General features: G+C 44.8%; 1 protein-coding gene across 5 annotated transcripts in view; it reads right to left on the bottom strand.

The window, feature by feature from the left end:
* The window catches only part of MTRR (5-methyltetrahydrofolate-homocysteine methyltransferase reductase), a 1305783-nt gene extending 1284726 nt beyond the window's left edge, over window positions 1-21057 (bottom strand). For 3 of the 5 annotated variants that reach the window (XM_077269440.1, XM_077269443.1, XM_077269446.1), the window contains exon 1: window positions 20506-21057. The gene's annotated coding sequence lies outside the window, so the exon portion shown is untranslated. Of the gene's footprint in view, window positions 1-20447 lie in introns of all 5 variants that reach the window. The other 2 variants (XM_077269445.1, XM_077269442.1) reach the window with 2 other exon arrangements.
* Window positions 21058-21778: the final 721 nt, after the last annotated feature.

Genomic DNA, 21778 nt, shown 5'->3' with positions numbered 1-21778 from the left:
AGAGCTATTCCAGGATTAGAAGGAGAGAGAGAGAGAGAAAGGCTGCAATATAGGCAGACTTGCAAGAGATTCAAATACAAGCACACTCAGAACTGAAGGGAAGGGAAAAAAAAAAAACTTCAGCAGACTTCTCTTTTCTCTCCTTTCGCTGTCAATTAATTTAACCCTTTTCGGGCCGGTCAAACTGTTATGGTTCTCAATGGCAAGAGAACATAGCCCAGCAAACATAAGTACTAGCTCTTGGAAGGATGGAAACTAAACTGACCATGAACTAAACCTGCCGCACAACTAACAGTAGCCGGGTAGCGTTGCCTACGTTTTTTATCCCTAGACGCCCAGCGCCGGCCGGAGGACTAACTAATCCTGGCAGAGGAAAATATAGTCCTGGCTCACCTCTAGAGAAATTTCCCCGATAGGCAGACAGAGGCCCCCACATATATTGGCGGTGATTTTAGATGAAATGACAAACGTAGTATGAAAATAGGTTTAGCAAAATTGAGGTCCGCTTACTAGATAGCAGGAAGACAGAAAGGGCACTTTCATGGTCAGCTGAAAAACCCTATCAAAATACCATCCTGAAATTACTTTAAGACTCTAGTATTAACTCATAACATCAGAGTGGCAATTTCAGATCACAAGAGCTTCCCAGACACAGAAACGAAACTACAGCTGTGAACTGGAACAAAATGCAAAAACAAACGAGGACTAAAGTCCAACTTATCTGGGAGTTGTCTAGCAGCAGGAACATGCACAGAAAGGCTTCTGATTACAATGTTGACCGGCATGGAAGTGACAGAGGAGCAAGGTTAAATAGCGACTCCCACATCCTGATGGAAGCAGGTGAACAGAGGGGATGATGCACACCAGTTCAATTCCACCAGTGGCCACCGGGGGAGCCCAAAATCCAATTTCACAACAGCAATGCCTTGGACAAGGTATGAAAAAATTAGATATTTCACGAAAACTTAAGAGTGATCATCATACTCTGATGAGACTTGTGACTGAAACAGAGTACAGATAGAGTTCATGCAAATAAAGGCATAATGAGGAAGTTTTCTGCCAGACAAATTCATTGGATTAAGAGAGCAGCTGCCAAAATACCATTACAAACCAGCAAACAGTTATTTGAAGCTGCTGGTGCGTCTGGAGTCCCTCGAACCTCAAGGTGTAGGATAGTTCAAAGGCTTGCTGTGGTGCATAAACCTACTATTAGGCCACTACTAAACAGTGTTCACAAGCAGAAACAGTTGCAGTTGGCCCAGACATACATGAAGACTAATTTTCAAACAATCTTGTTTACTGATGAGTGTCGAGCAACCCTGGACGGTCCAGATGGATGGAGTAGTGGATGGTTGGTGGATAACCACCATGTCCCAACAAGGCTGCGACGTCAGCAAGACGGTGGAGGAGTCATGTTTTGGGCTGGAATCATGGAGAAACAGCTGGTAGGGCCCTTTAATGTTCCTGAAGGTGTGAAAATGACCTCAGCAAAGTAAATAGAGTTTCTGACTGACAACTTTCTTCCATAGTCTAAAAAGCAGAAACGTGCCTTCAGGAGAAAAATCATCTTCATGCATGACAATGAATACCTCTGAGTAATTGGCTGCTATGGGCATAAAAGGAGATAAACTCATGGCGTGGCCACCATCTTCCCCTGACCTCAACCCTATACAAAACCTTTGGAGAATCATCAAACAAAAGATCTATGAGGGTGGGAGGCAGTTCACATCAAAACAGCAGCTCTGGGAGGCTATTCTGACTTCATGCAAAGAAATACAAGCAGAAACTCTCCATAAACTCACAAGCTCAATGGATGCAGGAATTGTGAAGGTGATATCAAAGAAGGGTTCCTATGTTAACATGTAACTTGGCCTGTTGGGATGTTTTGGAGTTAAATAGCTTTTTTGTTCAGTGAATGTGACCTCCTAATGCTGCAAATTCCACAAATGAGCATTTTCAGTTCTTTAAAACATATCAAATGTTTAGAAATCCTACTGTGCCTAATAATTTGGAACAGTGCATTTTGAGTTTGTATTCATTTTGGAGATTATACTGTTATCATTGGGAGGCTTCTTCAATAAAATTTGATGTATACTCTAACGGGTGATGACTTTTATTAGACTGACTGTCATTTGCACTGACCATTTAGGAAAATCCTAGAAATACCAGATTACTCACCGGTAATGCTCTTTTATAGAGCCCACGACAGCACCCACTGAGAGAGGGGATCCGCCCCTGGGAACAGGAAACTTACAGAGAGATAAAAGGGGCGGCCCCCCCTCGCTCCCCAGTTTGTTTTACAGAGAATAGGAGGAACCGCCGCCAGGAGTTTTAGTTAATAGGCTCATGTATATATATATATATATATATATATATATATATATATATATATATATATATATATATATATATATATATATATATATATATATATATATATATATACACATATTTACAACCTTATACTATATTACTCTATTATTTACATCTCCCTACCAAGGCACCACGTGCAACTAAATAAAAGAAAAGGGAGGGATGTGAATGGGTGCTGTCGTGGGCTCTATAAAAGAGCATTACCGGTGAGTAATCCGGTATTTTCTATTCGCCACGACAGCACCCACTGAGTGATTTACAGAGACTATAGATTGGGTGGGTTAACTGAGTCGAGAACCGAAACCCCAAAGGTTCGATCAGAAGCAGCAGACAGGTCTAATCTGTAATGCTTATAGAAGGTATTAGGCGCAGACCAAGTTGCAGCCTTACATATAAGGTGTATTGGCACGTTCGCTCTTTCTGCCCAGGAAGTCGACAAGGCTCTAGTGGAGTGTGCTCCCACATGCAGAGGAGGATCTTTTCCCTTAGATCTGTACGCCAGGATTATAGCATCTCGGATCCAGCGTGACAGCGTGCTCTTTGTGACTCTGGATCCCTTGTTTTTTCCCTGGAAAGACACAAAGAGAGCCCTACTCTTCCTCCAGTCCCTAGTTCTTTCTAGATAGGCCAGAACAGTTCATTTAACATCTAGGGTATAAAGTCTTACTTCTTCTGGAGTTGAGTGGTCTTTATAAAAAGTAGGTAAGAAAATTTCCTGAGACCTATGAAAACTAGTGGCTACTTTAGGGAGATAACATGGATCTGTTTTCAAAATTATTCTGTCAGAAGTCACTGATAGGAATGGAGGATCTACTGATAAGGCATGGAGATCACTCACCCTTCTAGCAGATACCAATGCCACTAATAATATCGTCTTTAATGAGACATGTTTCAATGAGGCTGTCTGAAGAGGCTCAAAAGGGCTTTGTGTCAATGCATCTAGGACTAAAGTTAGATCCCACTGAGGAACCTGTGGTATCTTAATTGGTTTTGATCTCTCGCATGCGGAAATAAACCTAGATATCCATCTATTGCCCGCAACATCAGAATTAAAGAGAGCTCCTAGAGCCGAAATTTGGACCTTTATTGTGCTAACCGAGAGTCCCAATTCAAGACCTTTCTGTAGAAATTCTAGTATTGAGAATATAGTAACTTCCGAAGAAAGTTGTGCAGTATGGAATTCAAGAAATTTTTTCCAGATTCTAACAAATTCTGGTAGTGGAAGGCTTTCTACTCCTCATGAGGGTATCTATTAACCCTCTAGAAAAACCTCTAAGATCTAGTAACCGCCTCTCAAATTCCAGACAGTCAAGTTCATGCCTTTTACTTGAGGATGTAGGAACGGTCCCTGAGACAGAAGGTCCTTGGTCTGAGGCAGAATCCAGGGGTCTGTAATTGACATTGCACTGAGCCATGAAAACCATGGCCTCTTGGGCCAGAATGGGGCTATCAACATAACTCTTGCCCCTTCTTCCCTTATCTTTCTTATTACTATAGGCAGCAGATTCCACGGGGGGAATGCATAAGCCAGGTCGAATGTCCATGTTATATGCAGGGCATCGAATATGTCCGGATTGTCCTCTCTGCATAGAGAGGCGAACATTTTTACCTGACGGTTGGCTCTTGTGGAAAACAAGTCTATCTGGGGTACACCCCATTTGGCTGTTATTAACTTGAAGATCTTCTTGTTGAGCGTCCATTCCCCCTGATGAAGAGTGTGACGGCTGAGGAAAATCGGCACGAAAGTGGTCTATGCCTCGGATATGTACCGCTGACAAAGACAGTGGATGACCTTCGGCTTTCTCCATGATGTCTGAAGCCACCCCCATAAGATTGTCTGATCGTGTACCTCCTTGATGGTTCAGATAGGCCACTGCGGTGGTGTTGTCGGAGAAGACCCTTATATGAGAGCCTCTCAGCTGAGGGAGAAAGTGGAGTAGGGAATAAAATATAGCTCTCAACTCCTTCACATTAGAGGAATCATCAAGCTCTGATCTAGACCAGAGACCCTGAACCGTCTGATTCTCAAAATGCGCCCCCCAGCCTTCAGGACTAGCATCTGTGGTTATTTTACTGGAAGGAGTGATCAACCATAAAACTCCCTTCGACAGATTTTCCAAATTTAACCACCATCTAAGGGAGTGTACTACTTCTGATGTTAGAAGAATTGTTTTATCCAGACTTCCTTCCTTCTTAATGTCCTCTTCTAATACAAACTTCTGCAGCTGTCTAGTATGGAACTGCGCCCACTGAACCGCAGGAATACAAGAAGTTAGTGAACCTAATAAGGACATTGCACCTCTTAATGACATACTACGTTTCCTGATGGCTAAGCTCACCTTATGTATTATGGCGGTCTTTTTATCATCAGGAAGCCTACATATTTGGTCGACTGAGTCCAGAAGGAGCCCAAGAAATTTCTGACATGTTACTGGCTGGAGCCTGGATTTCTCCCAGTTGACAATCCAGCCAAGTGTCTGTAGAGAAAACACCACTTCCTCCAACCTTTTCTCACACTGTAGGGAGCTTTTACCTACAATCAACAGGCCATCTAAATACGGAATCACAAGAGTGTCTTTCACCCGCAGAAAGGACATTACTTCCAATAATAATTTGGTAAAAACTCTCGGAGCCATGGATAAACCAAATGGCATTGCCCGGTATTGCAGATGACAAACCTGCCCATCTATAACCACTGCCACCCGAAGAAACTGCTGGTGTAACTGGTGTATAGGGAGATGGTAATAAGCATCCTTAAGATCTAGTACTACCATGTAACAATTTGGAAACAAATTTTTAATAGCTGAACAAATAGATTCCATTTTAAATGTTCTGGGTTTTATAAAGGTGTTTAACTTTCTCAGATTAATTATGGTTCTGAAAGAGCCATCGGGCTTAGTAATCAGGAACAAGGGAGAGTAAAATCCCTTCCCTATCTGAGATGGCGGAACCTCTATTAAGACCTGTTTGGATATGAGGGATTTAATTTCCGTTTCAAGGGCCTCCTGCTGAGGCCTAGATTTTAGGGAAGTGAGAAGGAAGGATTCCGGAGGTGTTCGAATAAAGTCTAAAAGAAGACCCGAAGATACTAAATTGATGGCCCATGGATTGACTTATCTCCTTCCATTGGTCTATAAATTTTAGAAGTCTAGCTCCCACTGGTGAAACAGGATTAACGGAATTTATCCGCTGGCTTAAAGGGGCGTTTATTGAATAGATTTCCTTTTTGTTTAAATTCTTTATTATTCCAACGGTCTTTAAAGCCTCCCTTCTTGCCGAATGGTGGCTTCCTGAACGCCCTTCTGTAAGAAGGAATAAAGGGATTAGGGAACCCCTTCTTCCTTTCACCCGCTTTAGTGAGTATTTCATCTAATACGGTTCCGAAGAGGTACTCACCCTGACAGGGTATGGCACACAACTTGGATCTGGACTGGGCATCTCCTTTCCAGTTTTTTAACCATAACGCCCGACGAGCCGTATTAGTGTGGCTAGCTGTTCTGGCCGCCAGACTGAGCGAGTCTATAGAGGCATCAGATATAAACGCTGCAGCCCCCTTAATCATAGGAATAGCAGCCCGCAATTTTTCCCTGGATACACCAGTTTTGATGTTTTGGTCCAGCCAAACTAGCATAGACCTGCTAGTAGATGTGGCTGAGATTGCAGGTTTAAATGCAGTTACACAGGCCTCCCATGACTTCTTAAGAAGTGCGTCAGACTTCCTGTCCATAGGATCTGATAAGGAACCTGCATCTTCCACCGTCAGGGAGGAACGGCGGGAGGTGGATGCCACAGCCGCATCCACCTTAAGTACTTTGGACCAAGTGGTCAAGTCCTCATCATCAAAGGGGTACCGCCTTTTACATGAGACTGGTACAAATCCCTTTTGTCCTTTGCTCCATTCCCGCTTAACAAGGTCCTTGATGGCCTGATTTACCGGAAACACATGGCCTTTCCGCTGTGAGAGACCGGCGAACATGACGTCCTGAGGTGTCTGAGGTTCCTTAGACTCTGACACCCCCATAGTACCTCTCACTGATTTAATCAAATTATTTACACTGTCTGTAGGGAAACAGACATAATCCTCGTCATCCGAGGAACCCGAGTTCTGAAAGATGTCTGAGTTAACCTCCCCACCACTTTCTGCTGATGTGTTTGCTGCAGGTGAAGGTTCTCTCCTGGTCCTCCTCTCAACACTCACAGCTGGACTATTTCCCAAGGACTGAAGCTCTTCCCTGATCATGAGACGTATCTCCTTCATTCTGACCGAATTTTCCTGCTGCAGGGTGTAATCTATGCAACTTTGACATAATTTTTTAATATAGGAGTCTGGTAGGGGCTCCTTACACATTGCACACTGCTTATGCCTAGTTTTCTCCGTCCGCTTACCCTATAAGACAGAAGTAGGAAAACTACCATTAGCTCCCATAAAGCCACCTACGCATTCCCCAGGAATAAGGTTAAATACCGTCTGCCGGGTCATACGATCAGCTTTTGGTGCAGAACGGCCTGACTTTTTCACCGATTTTTCAGTGGAGTCACTCATTTTCGAGTGTCCACTGCCTTTCTTTTTTGCATCACCACTAAGTAGGATTAAATCCTCCAGTGGACGCTCGATATCCTCCTGGGACGACATGTTGCGCACACACTAATGCTCTATTTGCCATATATAGTGTAGGCTTTCTGAGGGGACACACCCCTTCCTGAACGCCCTTCTGCTTTTTTTTTTATTTTTTATATAGACTCCTGATGGGGGATGGGGTGCGCTCTGATTAAACAGCGGTGTAGCGAACCGCTACACCTGGAGACATTCCAACTAATACCTGTTCATAGGGAGTCCCCGAGTGCGGCGTGTAGGTTTTGCTACCGGAGGGTTAATCTCGCTGTCAGCTAACCTCGCGCCCTCGGAAGTTGAAGCATCCACTTCCGGGACGCCAGCCACACCGCGCATGTGCGCGCTCATCTCCTTCATGCGGCTGAAGCCACCGCTTACCGAGGCTGCCACGCTACCCCCGCCGCACCACCACCGCAGATAGAAGGGGTAAGGTGAAAGTTACCAGCGACCACTTACCCTATAGTTGAAGGGTCGTCCAAAATTGCGGGGGAGCGACACAACAGGATCCGAGCAGGGAATCTGTTGTTTATCCGGCATCATGCAGATGCAAACAGAAGAGGGGGAAACCAACAGGAATATCCCCGACTGACACTCACTCTGGAGCCCCTGCCGCTCAACAGAGAGGTACAGGCGGCCATCCAGGCAAGCTATCCACTTCTTAATTGTAGCAGAGCTTTTCTCGGAGGTCTCCTACCTAGGAACAGGAAACCAAACTGAGGAGCGAGGGGGGGCCGCCCCTTTTATCTCTCTGTAGGTTTCCTGTTCCCAGGGGCGGATCCCCTCTCTCAGTGGGTGCTGTCGTGGCGAATAGAAAAAATGTCATTTGCATAATAATTTGGAACATAGTGTACTACGTGGCTGGGCAATATACTACGTTACTGGGCAATATACTACATGGCTGGGCAATATACTACGTGGACATACATATTCTAGAATACCCGATGCGTTAGAATCGGGCCACCATCTAGTAAGTTATATTGATCCAAGCACTGACATTATGTGATATATGCACCTTTCTTTCATTTTTTACTATATGCTTAGTCATTGGGATAATCCAGGATACTTGAATATATCATTTATTTTGTATATGATCAATTCAAACCCTCTATCATCATCATGTTCCCAGGGTGATACACACATATACATACACACATATACACATATACATACACACATATACATACACACACATATATACATATACTAGATGGTAGCCCAATTCTAACGCGTCAGGTATTGTAGAATATGTATGTAGTTTATTTATGAAGATTTTAGAATAATACATTGAATACACAGGATTCGGCCGTCCGCAACCAATTAGCGAAGCGTGGTTCAAATCCCGTGCCAATTCGCGGCGGGACTGCGCCTGTCGCTGATTGTTCGCGGCTGGTCACGTAGTCTATAACAGCCCACGCAGCACATTGCACAGCCCACGCAGCACATTGCACAGCCCACGCAGCACATTGCACAGCCCACGCAGCACATTGCAATGTGGGCATCATATCCCTGTTAAAAAAAAGAATTAAAATAAAAAATAGCTATATACTCACCTTCCTTTGGCCCCAGATCCAGGCGAAGCGGTTACCGACGCTCCTCGCGCGCTCTGGTCGCAAGAGTGCATTGAGGTCTCGCGAGATGATGACATAGCGGTCTCGCGAGACCGCTTCGTCATCATCTCCCGAGACCGCAATGCATGGAGCAGTTACCAGAGCGTCGCGAAGAACGGGAAAGGCCTGTTCCTGATCCGAGGGGCCGACGGACGGTGAGAATATAACTTTTTTTTTTTATTATTATTATTTTTAACATTAGCTCTTTTAACTATTGATGCCGCATAGGCAGCATCAATAGTAAAAAGTTGGTCACACAGGGTTAATAGCAGTGGTAACGGAGTGCGTTACCCGCGGCATAATGCGGTCCGTTACTGCTGCCATTAACCCTGTGTGAGCGCTGACTGGAGGGGATTATGGAGCGGCCATTTTGCCGCCGGACTGTGCCCGTCGCTGATTGGTCGTGGCCGTTTTGCCGCGACCAATCAGCGACTTGGATTTCCATGACAGAGGCCGCGACCAATGAATATCTGTGACAGACAGAAAGACAGAAGGACAGACAGAAAGATGGCAGTGACCCTTAGACAATTATATAGTAGATATATATATACAAAGTACAAACCAAAAGTTTGGACACACCGACTACCTCTTGAAGCTCATCAAGAGAATGCCAAGAGTGTGCAAAGCAGTCATCAAAGCAAAAGGTGGCTACTTTGAAGAACCTAGAATATAAGACATATTTTCAGTTGTTTCACACTTTTTTGTTAAGCATATAATTCCACATGTGTTAATTCATAGTTTTGATGCCTTCAGTGTGAATGTACAATTTTGATAGTCATGAAAATACAGAAAAATCTTTAAATGAGAAGGTGTGTCCAAACTTTTGGTCTCTACTGTATATATATCTATCTATCTAATTGTCTAAGGGGTACTTCCGTCTGTTTGTCTGTAACTTCCGTAATGGAAATCCCGGGTCGCTGATTAGTCACGGCCGGCCACAACCAATCAGCGATATTGCCCAGCCCATGTAGTATATTGCCCAGCCACGTAGTATATAGCACAGCCCATGTAGTATATTGCCCAGCCACGTAGTATATTGCCCAGCCCATGTAGTATATTGCCTAGCCCATGTAGTATATAGCAATGTGGGCATCATATCCCTGTTAAAAAAATGAAAAAAAAAAATTGTTATATACTCATTAAAAAAAAATAAAATAAAAAATAGTTATATACTCACCTTCCGGAGCCCCCGGATCCAAGCGAAGCGGTTACCGACGCTGCTCGTGCACTCCGGTCTCCAGAGTGCATTGCGGTCTCCGCTACGTCATCATCTCGCGAGATCGCAGCATGGACCGGTTACCGGAGTGTCGCGAGCGGGAAAGGCCTGTTCTCGATCCGGGGGCCGACGGACGGTGAGTATATAACGATTTTTTAATTTTTTTTTATTACTTAACATTAGATCGCTTTACTATTCATGCTGCATAGGCAGCATGAATAGTAAAAAGTTGGTCACACAGGGTTCATAGAAGTGGTAACGGAGTGCATTACACCGCGGCATAACGCGGTCTGTTACCGCTGCCATTAACCCTGTGTGAGGGCAGACTGGAGGGGAGTACGGAGCGGGCACTGACTGCAGGGAGTAAGGAGCGGCCATTTTTCCGCCGGACTGTGCCAGTCGCTGATTGGTCGTGGCTGTTTTGCCACGACCAATCAGCGACTTGGATTCCATGACAGACAGAGGCCGCGACCAATGAATATCCGTGACAGGCGGACAGACGGAAGTGACCCTTAGACAAATATATCTATATATATATAATTGTCTAAGGGTCTGTCTGTCTGTCTGTCTGTCCTGGAAATCCCGCGTCTCTGATTGGTCGAGGCCGCCAGGCCTCGACCAATCAGCGACGGGCACAGCATGGCGACGATGATGTCATAAAGGTTGCCTCGACCAATCAGCGACGGGCACAGTCTGCCGCGAATTCGCCTCAACCAATCAGCGACGGGCACAGTATCGACGTAGATGTCATAATGGTTGCCATGGCGACGATGTCAAAGGTTGCCTCGACCAATCAGCGACAGGCACAGTCTGCCGCGAATTCTGGAATCATCATTGTCCATATACTACGGGGACATGCATATTCTAGAATACCCCATGCGTTAGAATCGGGCCACAATCTAATATATATATATATATATAATTTTTATTTATATAGCGCCAACATATTCCGCAGCGCTTTACAACTTATAGAGGGGACTTGTACAGACAATAGACATTACAGCATAACAGAAATCACAGTTCAAAATAGATACCAGGAGGAATGAGGGCCCTGCTCGCAAGCTTACAAACTATGAGGAAAAGGGGAGACACGGGAGGTGAATGGTAACAATTGCTTTAGTTATTTGGACCAGCCATAGTGTAAGGCTCGGGTGTTCATGTAAAGCTGCATGAACCAGTTAACAGCCTAAGTATGTACCAGTACAGACACAGAGGGCTATTAACTGCATAAAGTGTATGAGAACACGATGCGAGGAACCTGATTATGTGTTTTGTTTTTCTATTTTTAGTAGGCCACACAGGGATAGTTAGGTTAATGCGTTGAGGCGGTAGGCCAGTCTGAACAAATGCAATTGGCGCAGCACGTGTAAAGTCTTGGAGACGGGAGTATGTGTGTGTGTGTGTGTGTGTGTGTGTGTGTGTGTGTGTGTGTGTGTGTGTGTGTGTGTGTGTGTGTGTGTGTGTAAAATATATATATATATATATATATATATATATATATATATATATATATATATATATATATATATATATATATATATATATATATATATATATATATATATATATATATATATATATTATACAGTTAGGTCCATATATATTTGGACAGAGACAACATTTTTCTCATTTTGGTTATAGACATTACCACAATGAATTTTAAACAAAACAGTTCAGATGCAGTTGAAGTTCAGACTTTCAGCTTTCATTTGAGGGTATCCACATTAAAATTGGATGAAGGGTTTAGGAGTTTCAGCTCCTTAACATGTGCCACCCTGTTTTTAAAGGGACCAAAAGTAATTGGACAGATTCAATAATTTTAAATAAAATGTTCATTTCTAGTACTTGGTTGAAAACCCTTTGTTGGCAATGACTGCCTGAAGTCTTGAACTCATGGACATCACCAGACGCTGTGTTTCCTCCTTTTTGATGCTCTGCCAGGCCTTCACTGCAGTGGTTTTCAGTTGCTGTTTGTTTGTGGGCCTTTCTGTCTGAAGTTTAGTCTTTAACAAGTGAAATGCATGCTCAATTGGGTTGAGATCAGGTGACTGACTTGGCCATTCAAGAATATTCCACTTCTTTGCTTTAATAGACTCCTGGGTTGCTTTGGCTTCATGTTTTGGGTCATTGTCCATCTGTAGTATGAAACGACGACCAATCAGTTTGGCTGCATTTGGCTGGATCTGAGCACACAGTATGGCTCTGAATACCTCAGAATTCATTCGGCTGCTTCTGTCCTGTGTCACATCATCAATAAACACTAGTGACCCAGTGCCACTGGCAGCCATGCATGCCCAAGCCATCACACTGCCTCCGCCGTGTTTTACAGAGGATGTGGTATGCTTTGGATCATGAGCTGTACCAAGCCTTCCCCATACTTTTCTCTTTCCATCATTCTGGTAGAGGTTGATCTTGGTTTCATCTGTCCAAAGAATGTTCTTCCTGAACGGTGCTGGCTTTTTTAGATGTTTTTTAGCAAAGTCCAGTCTAGCCTTTTTATTCTTGATGCTTATGAGTGGCTTGTACCGTGCAGTGAACCCTCTGTATTTACTTTCATGCAGTCTTCTCTTTATGATAGATTTGGATATTGATACGCCGACCTCCGGGAGAGTGTTGGTCACTTGGTTGGCTGTTGTGAAGGGGTTTCTCTTCACCATGGAGATTATTCTGCGATCACCCACCACTGTTGTCTTCCGTGGGCGCCCAGGTCTTTTTGCATTGATGAGATCACCAGTGCTTTCTTTCCTTCTCAGGATGTACCAAACTGTACATTTTGCCACTCCTAATATTGTAGCAATTTCTCGGATGGGTTTTTTCTCTGTTTTCACAGCTTAAGAATGGCTTGTTTCACCTTCATGGAGAGCACTTTTGACCGCATGTTTACTTCATAGGAAAACCTTCCAAATGCAAGCACCACACCTCAAATCAACTCCAGGCCTTTTATCTGCTTAGTTGAGAATGACATAATGAAGGGATTGCCCACACCTGTCCATGAAATAGCCTTGGAGTCAATTGTCCAATTACTTTTGGTCCCTTTAAAAAACAGGGTGGCACAGGTTAAGGAGCTGAAACTCCTAAACTCTTCATCCAATTTTAATATGGATACCCTCAAATGAAAGCTAAAAGTCTGAACTTCAACTGCATCTGAATTGTTTTGTTTAAAATTAAATTGTGGTAATGTCTATAACCAAAATGAGAAAAATGTTGTCTCTGTCCAAATATATATGGACCCAACTATATATATATATATATATATATATATATATATATATATATATATATATATATATATATATATATATATATATATATATATATACACACACACACATACACGTACACACATATATGCACACAGCTCTGGAAAAATTTTCAGTTTGTCTGATTTTCCTCTTTTTAAGTATATTTTTGAGTAAAATGTAAATTGTTCTTTTGTACTATAAACTACTGACATGTCTCCGAAGCTCCAAACAATACATTTTTTATTTATTTTCTGAAAATGAGAAAGTCAAAATAAAAAAATGCTTTGCTTGTAGACCACAAATAATGCAAAAAAAAAAAGTTGATAATCATTTAGAAACAACAATACTAATTAATCAGGAAGAGTTCAGAAATCAATATTTTGTGGAATAACCATGATTTTTATTCACAGCTTTCATGCGTTTTGGCATGCTTTCCAACAGTCTTTCAGGGTATGTGTACACGTTGTAGATTTGGCTGCGCATTTTTCAACGCAGATTCAGAAAAATCTGTGGATTTAATGTGGTTTTTCTGCAGATTTCACCTGCAGATTCCTGATAAGGAATAGGTGTAAAACACTGCGGAATCCGCACAAAGAATTGACATGCTGCAGAAAATAAACCGCAGCATCTTCACAGTGGATTTGGTTTTCCATAGGTTTACATGCTACTGTAAAACGCATGGAAAACAGCTGCAGATCCGCAGCGTCGGATCCGCAGCCAAATCCGCAACGTGTGCACATACCCTCACACTGCTTTTGGCTGACCTTATGCCACTCCTGGTACAAAAATTTAAGCATTTCTTCTTTGTTTGATGGTTTGTGACTATCCATCTTCCTCTTGATTACATTCAAGAAGTTTTCAATGGGGTTCAGGTCTGGATATTGGTCTGGCCATGACAGGGATTTGATGTGGTGGTCCTTCATCCACACCTGTGGTTGACCTAGCTGTGTGGCATGGCGCATTGTTCTACTGGAAAAACCAGTCCTCAAAGTTGGGGGAACATTGCCTGAGCAGAAGGAATCAACTTTTTCCAGGATAACCTTGTATGCGGCTTGATTCATATATCTTTCGCAAAGAACAACCTGCTCAATTCCAGCCTTGATGAAGGATCCCCAGATCATCACCGATGATCGTCCACCAAATTTCAAAGTGGGTGCAAGACACTGTGGCTTGTACGCCTATCCATATCTCCTTCTAACCATTAGACAACCAGGTGTTGATCTAGATAGGCTCCCTGATGGATCTAGTTTACTAAAATGTTGTCACTTGTTGGGGATTTTCACTGTTTAGGCACATGAGCGCTCTCCAAATGCAACATGCCGTCCGCTAATTATTCCAGCAAATTTTGTATTCAAAAAGTCAAATGGTGCTCCTTCCTTTCCTAGCACAAACAGTGGTTTTCCTGCACCTATGGGGTATCGGCATGCTCAGGAGAAATTGAACAATTAATTTTGGGGTCTATTTTTTTGTTACCCTTGTGAAAATAAAAAAAATTTGATCTAAAGTAAAATTTTTGTGAAAAAAAGTTAAACATCCATTTTTTCCTTCCACATTCTAAAAATTCATATGGCACACCTGAAGGGTTGATAAACTTCTTGAATGTAGTTTTGAGCCGTTTTAGAATGGTGTCACTTTTGCGTATTTTCTGTCATATGGGCCCCCAAAGTCACCTCAAATGTGAGGTGGTCCCTAAGAATAAAATGGTTTTGTAAATTTTGTTGGAAAAATGAGAAATCGATGATCAACTTTTAACCCTTATAACTTCCTAACAAAAAACATATTACAAAAATTGTGCTGATGTAAAGGAGACATGTGGGAAATATTATTTATTAACTATTTTGTCTGACATAATGCTCTGATTTAAGGGCATAAAAGTTAAAAGTCTGAAAATTGCAAACTGTTCGACAAATTTTCATTTTATCCACAAATAAGCGCAAGACATATCAAAGAAATTTTACCACTATCATGAAGTACAATATGTCATGAGAAAACATCTCAGAATCAGTGAGATACATTGAAGCATTCCAGAGTTATAACCTCATAAAGTGACAGTGGTCCGAATTGTTAAATTTGGCCTCTTCAGGAAGGTGAAAACAGCCTTGGGGTGAAGGGGTTAATAAAAAATAAAAAGCCAAATACATTTTCCTATTTTTATAAATGTAATGGATATTTAAAAAAAAAAAAAAAAAAAAAAAAAAAAAAAAAAAAAAACCACACGCAACTTACCGTATATACTCGAGTATAAGCCGAGATTTTCAGCCCAAATTTTTGGGCTGAAAGTGCCCCTCTCGGCTTATACTCGAGTCATGATCGGTGGTGGGGTCGGCGGGTGAGCACTGTGATATACTTACCTAGTCCCGGCGATCCTGTCGCTCCCCCTGCCCGTCACACTGTCTTCGGTGCCGCAGCCTCTTCCCCTGAGCGGTCACGTGGGACCGCTCATTAGAGAAATGAATAGGCTGCTCCACCTCCCATAGGGGTGGAGCCGCCTATTCATTTCTCTAATCAGCGGTGCCGGTGACCGCTGACAGAGGAAGAGCTGCGGCACCGAAGACAGGCAGGGGGAAGGAGCGGGACGCCGGGAGCAGGTAAGTATGACATATTCACCTGTCCTCGTTCCACACGCCGGGCGTCGCGCCATCTTCCCGGCGTCTCTCCGCTCTGACTGTTCAGGCAGAGGGCGCGATGAGGCATATAGTGTGCGCGCCGCCCTCTGCCTGATCAGTCAGTGCAGAGAGACGCCGGGAAGATGGCGCCGAGGAGCTGCAAGCAAGAGAGGTGAGTATGTTTTTTTTTTTTATTGCAGCAGCAGCAACAGCTATGGGACAATAATGGACGGTGCAGAGCACTATATGGCACAGCTATGGGGCAATGGTGCAGAGCACTATATGGCACAGCTATGGGGCAACGGTGAAAAGCACTATATGGCACAGCTATGGGGCAACGGTGCAGAGCACTATATGGCACAGCTATGGGGCAATGGTGCAGAGCACTATATGGCACAGCTATGGGGCAACGGTGCAGAGCACTATATGGCACAGCTATGGGGCAATGGTGCAGAGCATTATATATATGGCACAGCTATGGGGCAACAGTGCAGAGCACTATATGGCACAGCTATGGGGCAATGGTGCAGAGCACTATATGGCACAGCTATGGGGCAATGGGGCAGAGCACTATATGGCACAGCTATGGGGCAATGGAGCAGAGCACTATATGGCACAGCTATGGGGCAATAATGGTGCAGAGCACTATATGGCACAGCTATGGGGCAACGGTGCAGAGCATTATATATATGGCACAGCTATGGGGCAACGGTGCAGAGCATTATATATATGGCACAGCTATGGGGCAACGGTGCAGAGCATTGTATATATGGCACAGCTTTATGTGGAGTATCTATGGGGCAACGGTGCAGAGCATTGTATATATGGCACAGCTTTATGTGGAGCATCTATGGGGCCATAATGAACGGTGCAGAGCATTATATGTGGCACAGCTTTATGTGGAGCATCTATGGGGCCATAATGAACGGTATGCAGTATCTATTTTTAATTTTGAAATTCACCGGTACCTGCTGCATTTTCCACCCTAGGCTTATACTCGAGTCAATAAGTTTTCCCAGTTTTTTGTGGCAAAATTAGGGGGGTCGGCTTATACTCGGGTCGGCTTATACTCGGGTCGGCTTATACTCGAGTATATACGGTACATGATCCAAATATTGCACACCCATTGACTCAAAATGGATCTGGTCTGGAATATGAATCGAGTCGGGAATGCTGAGATTTTTTACATGCAGACTACTTGAAGCACTCAAGCAGCACTTCCTGCCACATGCTTAGCACCATCTTATAGCACCTACCGCCACAAGCATAGCGCCCTCTTGTAACGACTCCCACTTGGTGCTCTCAAGCAGCACCTTCCACCACACACTTCGTGCCCACTAGCAGCAACTTCCATTTGGAGCACTCAAGCAGCATCTCCCGCTACACGCTAAGCACTATTTTGCAGCACCACACGCTTAGCACCCTCTAACAGCGACTCCCACTTGGCGCACTCAATCAGTACCTCCCGCCACATGCTTACCACCCTCAAGCTGCCCCTTCCACCACACACTTAGCGCCCTCAAGCTGCCCCTTCCACCATACGCTTAGTGCCTTCCAAGCTGCCTCTTCCACCACAGGCTTAGCGCCCTCAAGCTGCCCCTTCCACCATACGCTTAGCGCCCTCCAAGTTGTGCCACACAAATAGCACCCTCCAAGCTGTCCCTTCCACCACATGCTTAGCGCCTTCAAGCTGCCCCTTCCACCATACACTTAGTGCCTCCAAACTGCCGCTTAACCCACATGCTTAGCACCCTCAAGCTGCCCCTTCAACCATACACTTAGTGCCCTCCAAGCTGCCTCTTCCACCACACGCTTAGCACCCTCAAGTTGCCCCTTCCACCATATGCTTAGCGCCCTCCAAGCTGCCCCTTCAACCACTCGAGTAGCGCCCTCCAAGCTGCGCTACACAAGTAGCGCCCTCCAAGCTGCCCCTTCCACCACACGCTTAGCGCCCTCCAAGCTGCCCCTTCCACCACTCGAGTAGCGCCCTCCAAGCTGCCCCTTCCACCACATGCTTAGCGCCCTCCACGCTGCGCCACACAAGTAGCACCCTCCAAGCTGCCTTTCCACCACTCGAGTAGCGCCCTCCAAGCTGCCCCTTCCACGACATGCTTAGCGCCCTCCAAGCTGTGCCACACAACTAGCACCCTCCAAGCTGCCCCTTCCACCATACGCTTAGCGCCCTCAAGCTGCCCCTTCCACCATACGCTTAGCGCACTCAAGCTGCCCCTTCTACCACTCGAGTAGTGCCCTTCAAGATGCCCCTTAAAGGGAACCTGTCACCCCCAAAATCGAACATGAGCTAAGCCCACTGGCATCAGGGGTTTATCTACAGCCTTCTGGAATGCTGTAGATAAGCCCCCGATGTACCCTGAAAGATGAGAAAAAGAGGTTAGATTATACTCACCTGGGCGGGCGGTCCGATCCGATGGGTGTCGCGGTCCGGGGCCTCCAATCTTTATAGGATGATGTCCTCTTCTTGTATTCACGCTGTGGCTCCGGCGCAGGCGTACTTTGTCTGTCCTGTTGAGGGCAGAGCAAAATGCTGCAGTGTGCAGGCGCCGGGCCTCTCTGACCTTTCCTGGCGCCTGCGCACTGCAGTACTTTGCTCTGCCCTCAACACGACAGACAAAGTACGCCTGCGCCGGAGCCGCGGCGTGAAGACAAGAAGAGGACGTCATTGTAAGAAGATGGGAGGCTCCGGACCGCGACGCCCATCGGACCCGGACCGTACCGGGACCGCCCCTGGGTGAGTATAATCTAACCTCTTTTTCTCATCTTTCAGGATACATCGGGGGCTTATCTGCAGCATTACAGAAAGCTGTAGATAAGCCCCTGATGCTGGTGGGCTTAGCTCATCTTCGATTTTGGGGATGACAGGTTCCCTTTAACAGTATGACCTGCAGCAATGTGATCTGCAACAATTTTCTGGTAAGTTCAGAGCTCATAGCATCAAGTGGCAGGAGTGATAGTCACAGAGACCCCAGCTTTGACACCACATATGCGCTTTGCAAACAGTAAGGGTAAGTGCACACGTCGCAGAATTCCCGCGGAAATTTCCACGGCAATTCTGCAACTCCTGCCGCGGGTATATCGCATGCGGAATTGGCATGCATATTCCTGCTAAAAACTAGCGTTTTGCAAGCATAATTAGCTTGCAGAATGCTAGCGTTTTCCAAGCGATCTGTAGCATCGCTTGGAAAACTGATTGACAGGTTGGTCACACTTGTCAAACATAGTATTTGACAAGTGTGACCAACTTTTTACTATTGCTGCTGCCTATGCAGCAACAATAGTAAAAGATAGAATAAAAAAAAGGTTATTCTCACCTTCCGAAGGCAGCCGATCTCCTCAGCGGCTTCTGTTCCTATAGATCCTTTGTGTGCAGGACCTGCGATAACGTCACGGTCACGTGACCGCGACGTCATCGCAGGTCCTTCACACACACCATCTATAGGAACGGAAGCGGCTGAGAGGCGGGAAGACTCCGGGGCCATCTAAGGTGAGTATATCACAATTTTTTATTTTAATTCTTTTTTTTTAACCAATTATATGGTGCCCAGTCCGTGGAGGAAAGTCTCCTCTCCTCCACCCTGGGTACCAAACGCACATGATCCGCTTACTTCCCGCATGGTGGGCACAGCCCCATGTGGGAAGTAAGCGGATCAATGCATTCCTAGGTGTGCGGAATCCCCGCGATTCCGCAAATTTAATGAACATGCTTTTTTCTGGAATGCAATTCCGCTCAGGAAAACAACGCAGCATGTGCACAAAAATGCGCATTGCATTCTATTAAATAGGATGCTTAATGTGAGGCCATGTTCACACTTCGCGGTTTTTACGCGATTTTGATACTGCGGGTCCGCAGCAGTTTCCATAGCGTTTCCATTAACATGTAAACCCTATGGAAACCGCAAACCGCTGTGCACATGAAGCGGGAAAAACCGCGAAGAAACGCAGCGGTTTACAACCCGCAGCATGTCACTTCTTTGTGCAGAATCGCAGCGATTCTGCACCCATAGGAATGCATTGAACCGCTTACTTCCCGCATGGGGCTGTGCCCACGTTGCGGGAAGTAAGCGGATAATGCGCGGTTGCTACCCGGGGTGGAGGAGAGGAGACTCTCCTCCAGGCCCTGGGAAGCATGAATAGTGTAAAAAAAAAGAATTAAAATAAAAAATGATGCTATACTCGCCTCTCAGCGCTGCCCGCGGCCGTCCGGTCTTCGGTTTGCTGTGCCGAGCAGGACCTGTGGAGACGTCGCGATCACATGACCGTGATGACGCCGAGGTCACATGACCGTGACGTCACGAAGGTCCTTCTCGGCACAGCATCTTTGGAATCGGACCGCCGAGTGCAGCACCGAGGAGATCGCGACGTCAGAGGGTGAGTATAACCAATTTTTATTATTTTTATCATTACTATTGATGCTGCATATTGCTGCATATGCAGCATCAATAGTACAGGAGTAATCCCGCAGCGGAAACAGCGGAACAAAACGCGATAAATCTTCAGGGATAACCGCAGCGGGTTTGCCCTGCAGATTTATCAATTCCGCTGCGGGATAAACCCGCAGAGCACACCGCAAAGTGTGCACATGGCCTGAGCGTTTTTTGTTGCGGTTTTGTAGCGTTTTTATGGCGAAAAACCGCGACAAATCTGCTACGTGTGCACACAGCCTAAGGATTTAGGGACTATTTCCCTGCAGTTCTCCGGAATATATAGCTTTTTAGACACAGCTGTTTGACAAACAACATGCGCTGCCAAGCCTCGTCCAGTGGGTGGCGCCACCATGGGGCGCAGTTACCGCGCGCTGGAGCTAATTATGACGAATTGAATAGGACATTACCCTTGTCGCCGGCGTCTGTGCTTGCTGGGACTGCTAGTGCGTTCTGGCAATGTATATTGACAACGTGCTTTCTCTCTTCTCTTCCTCCTCTCCTTTACGACTATACTCCTTCCGGTGTCTGTGCTGATTGGTTGTAGAGACCGGAACTCCCGAAGGTCAGTCGTACTTTTCGTACATCATTTCTGCTGCGCTGCCATGCGCCTTGTCTGCCATATTTTCGTGCTGCAGTACGTGATTGTCCTCTTTGGACAGTGATCTATAGCAGGGACTGACCATCCCTTAGCTATGAGGTCTCCACAGTAAGGACTTCGTCATGTCCTCATCCCTGTGATCTGCCTTACACGGTGGGCAGGATAATGCATTTCTCTATCTATGGCGGTAACGCCCGTGCAGTCCGACACCAGACCCAGGTCCAGTCACATGTGATGCGTCTTGCTGGGAACGTACATGTCCCGGATCATGTATATTGCGTTTCCGGTGCTTGCTAGGTGGGGATGGACTCATAGTCTAGTGTGATGGGCAGTCCGGCTGTTTTTGGATCCTAAATGGATCCCTGTTAACCCCTTAGTGACAGAGCCAATTTGGTACTTAATGACCGAGCCAATTTTTACAATTCTGACCACTGTCACTTTATGAGGTTATAACTCTGGAACGCTTTATCGGATCCCGCTGATTCTGAGACTGTTTTTTCGTGACGTATTGTACTTCAAGTTAGTGGTAACATTTCTTCGATATTACTTGCGATTATTTATGAAAAAAATGGAAATATGGCGAAAATTTTTAAAATTTTGCAATTTTCAAACTTTGTATTTTTATGCCCTTAAATCAGAGAGATATGTCACAAAAAAATAGTTAATAAATAACATTTCCCACATGTCTACTTTACATCAGCACAATTTTGGAAACAATTTTTTTTTTGTTAGGGAGTTATAAGGGTTAAAAGTTGACCAGCAATTTCTCATTTTTACAACACCATGTTTTTTTTAGGGACCACATCACCTTTGAAGTCATTTTGAGGGGTCTATATGATAGAAAATAACCAAGTGTGACACCATTCTAAAAACTGCACCCCTCAAGCTGCTCAAAACCACATTCAAGAAGTTTATTAACCCTTTACGTACTTCACAGGAACTGAAACACTGTGGAAGAAAAAAATGAACATTTAACTTTTTTTTGCAAACATTTTACTTCAGAACCATTTTTTTAAATTTTCACAAGTGTAAAAACAGAAATTTAACCACAAGTTTTGTTGTGCAATTTTTCCTGAGTACGC

This window comes from Ranitomeya variabilis, chromosome 6 (assembly GCF_051348905.1).
Source record: "Ranitomeya variabilis isolate aRanVar5 chromosome 6, aRanVar5.hap1, whole genome shotgun sequence".
NCBI classification, from domain to species: Eukaryota; Metazoa; Chordata; class Amphibia; order Anura; family Dendrobatidae; genus Ranitomeya; species Ranitomeya variabilis.
Note: the sequence above shows the minus strand (reverse complement) of the source record. Positions and strands in the feature narration are given on the sequence as shown.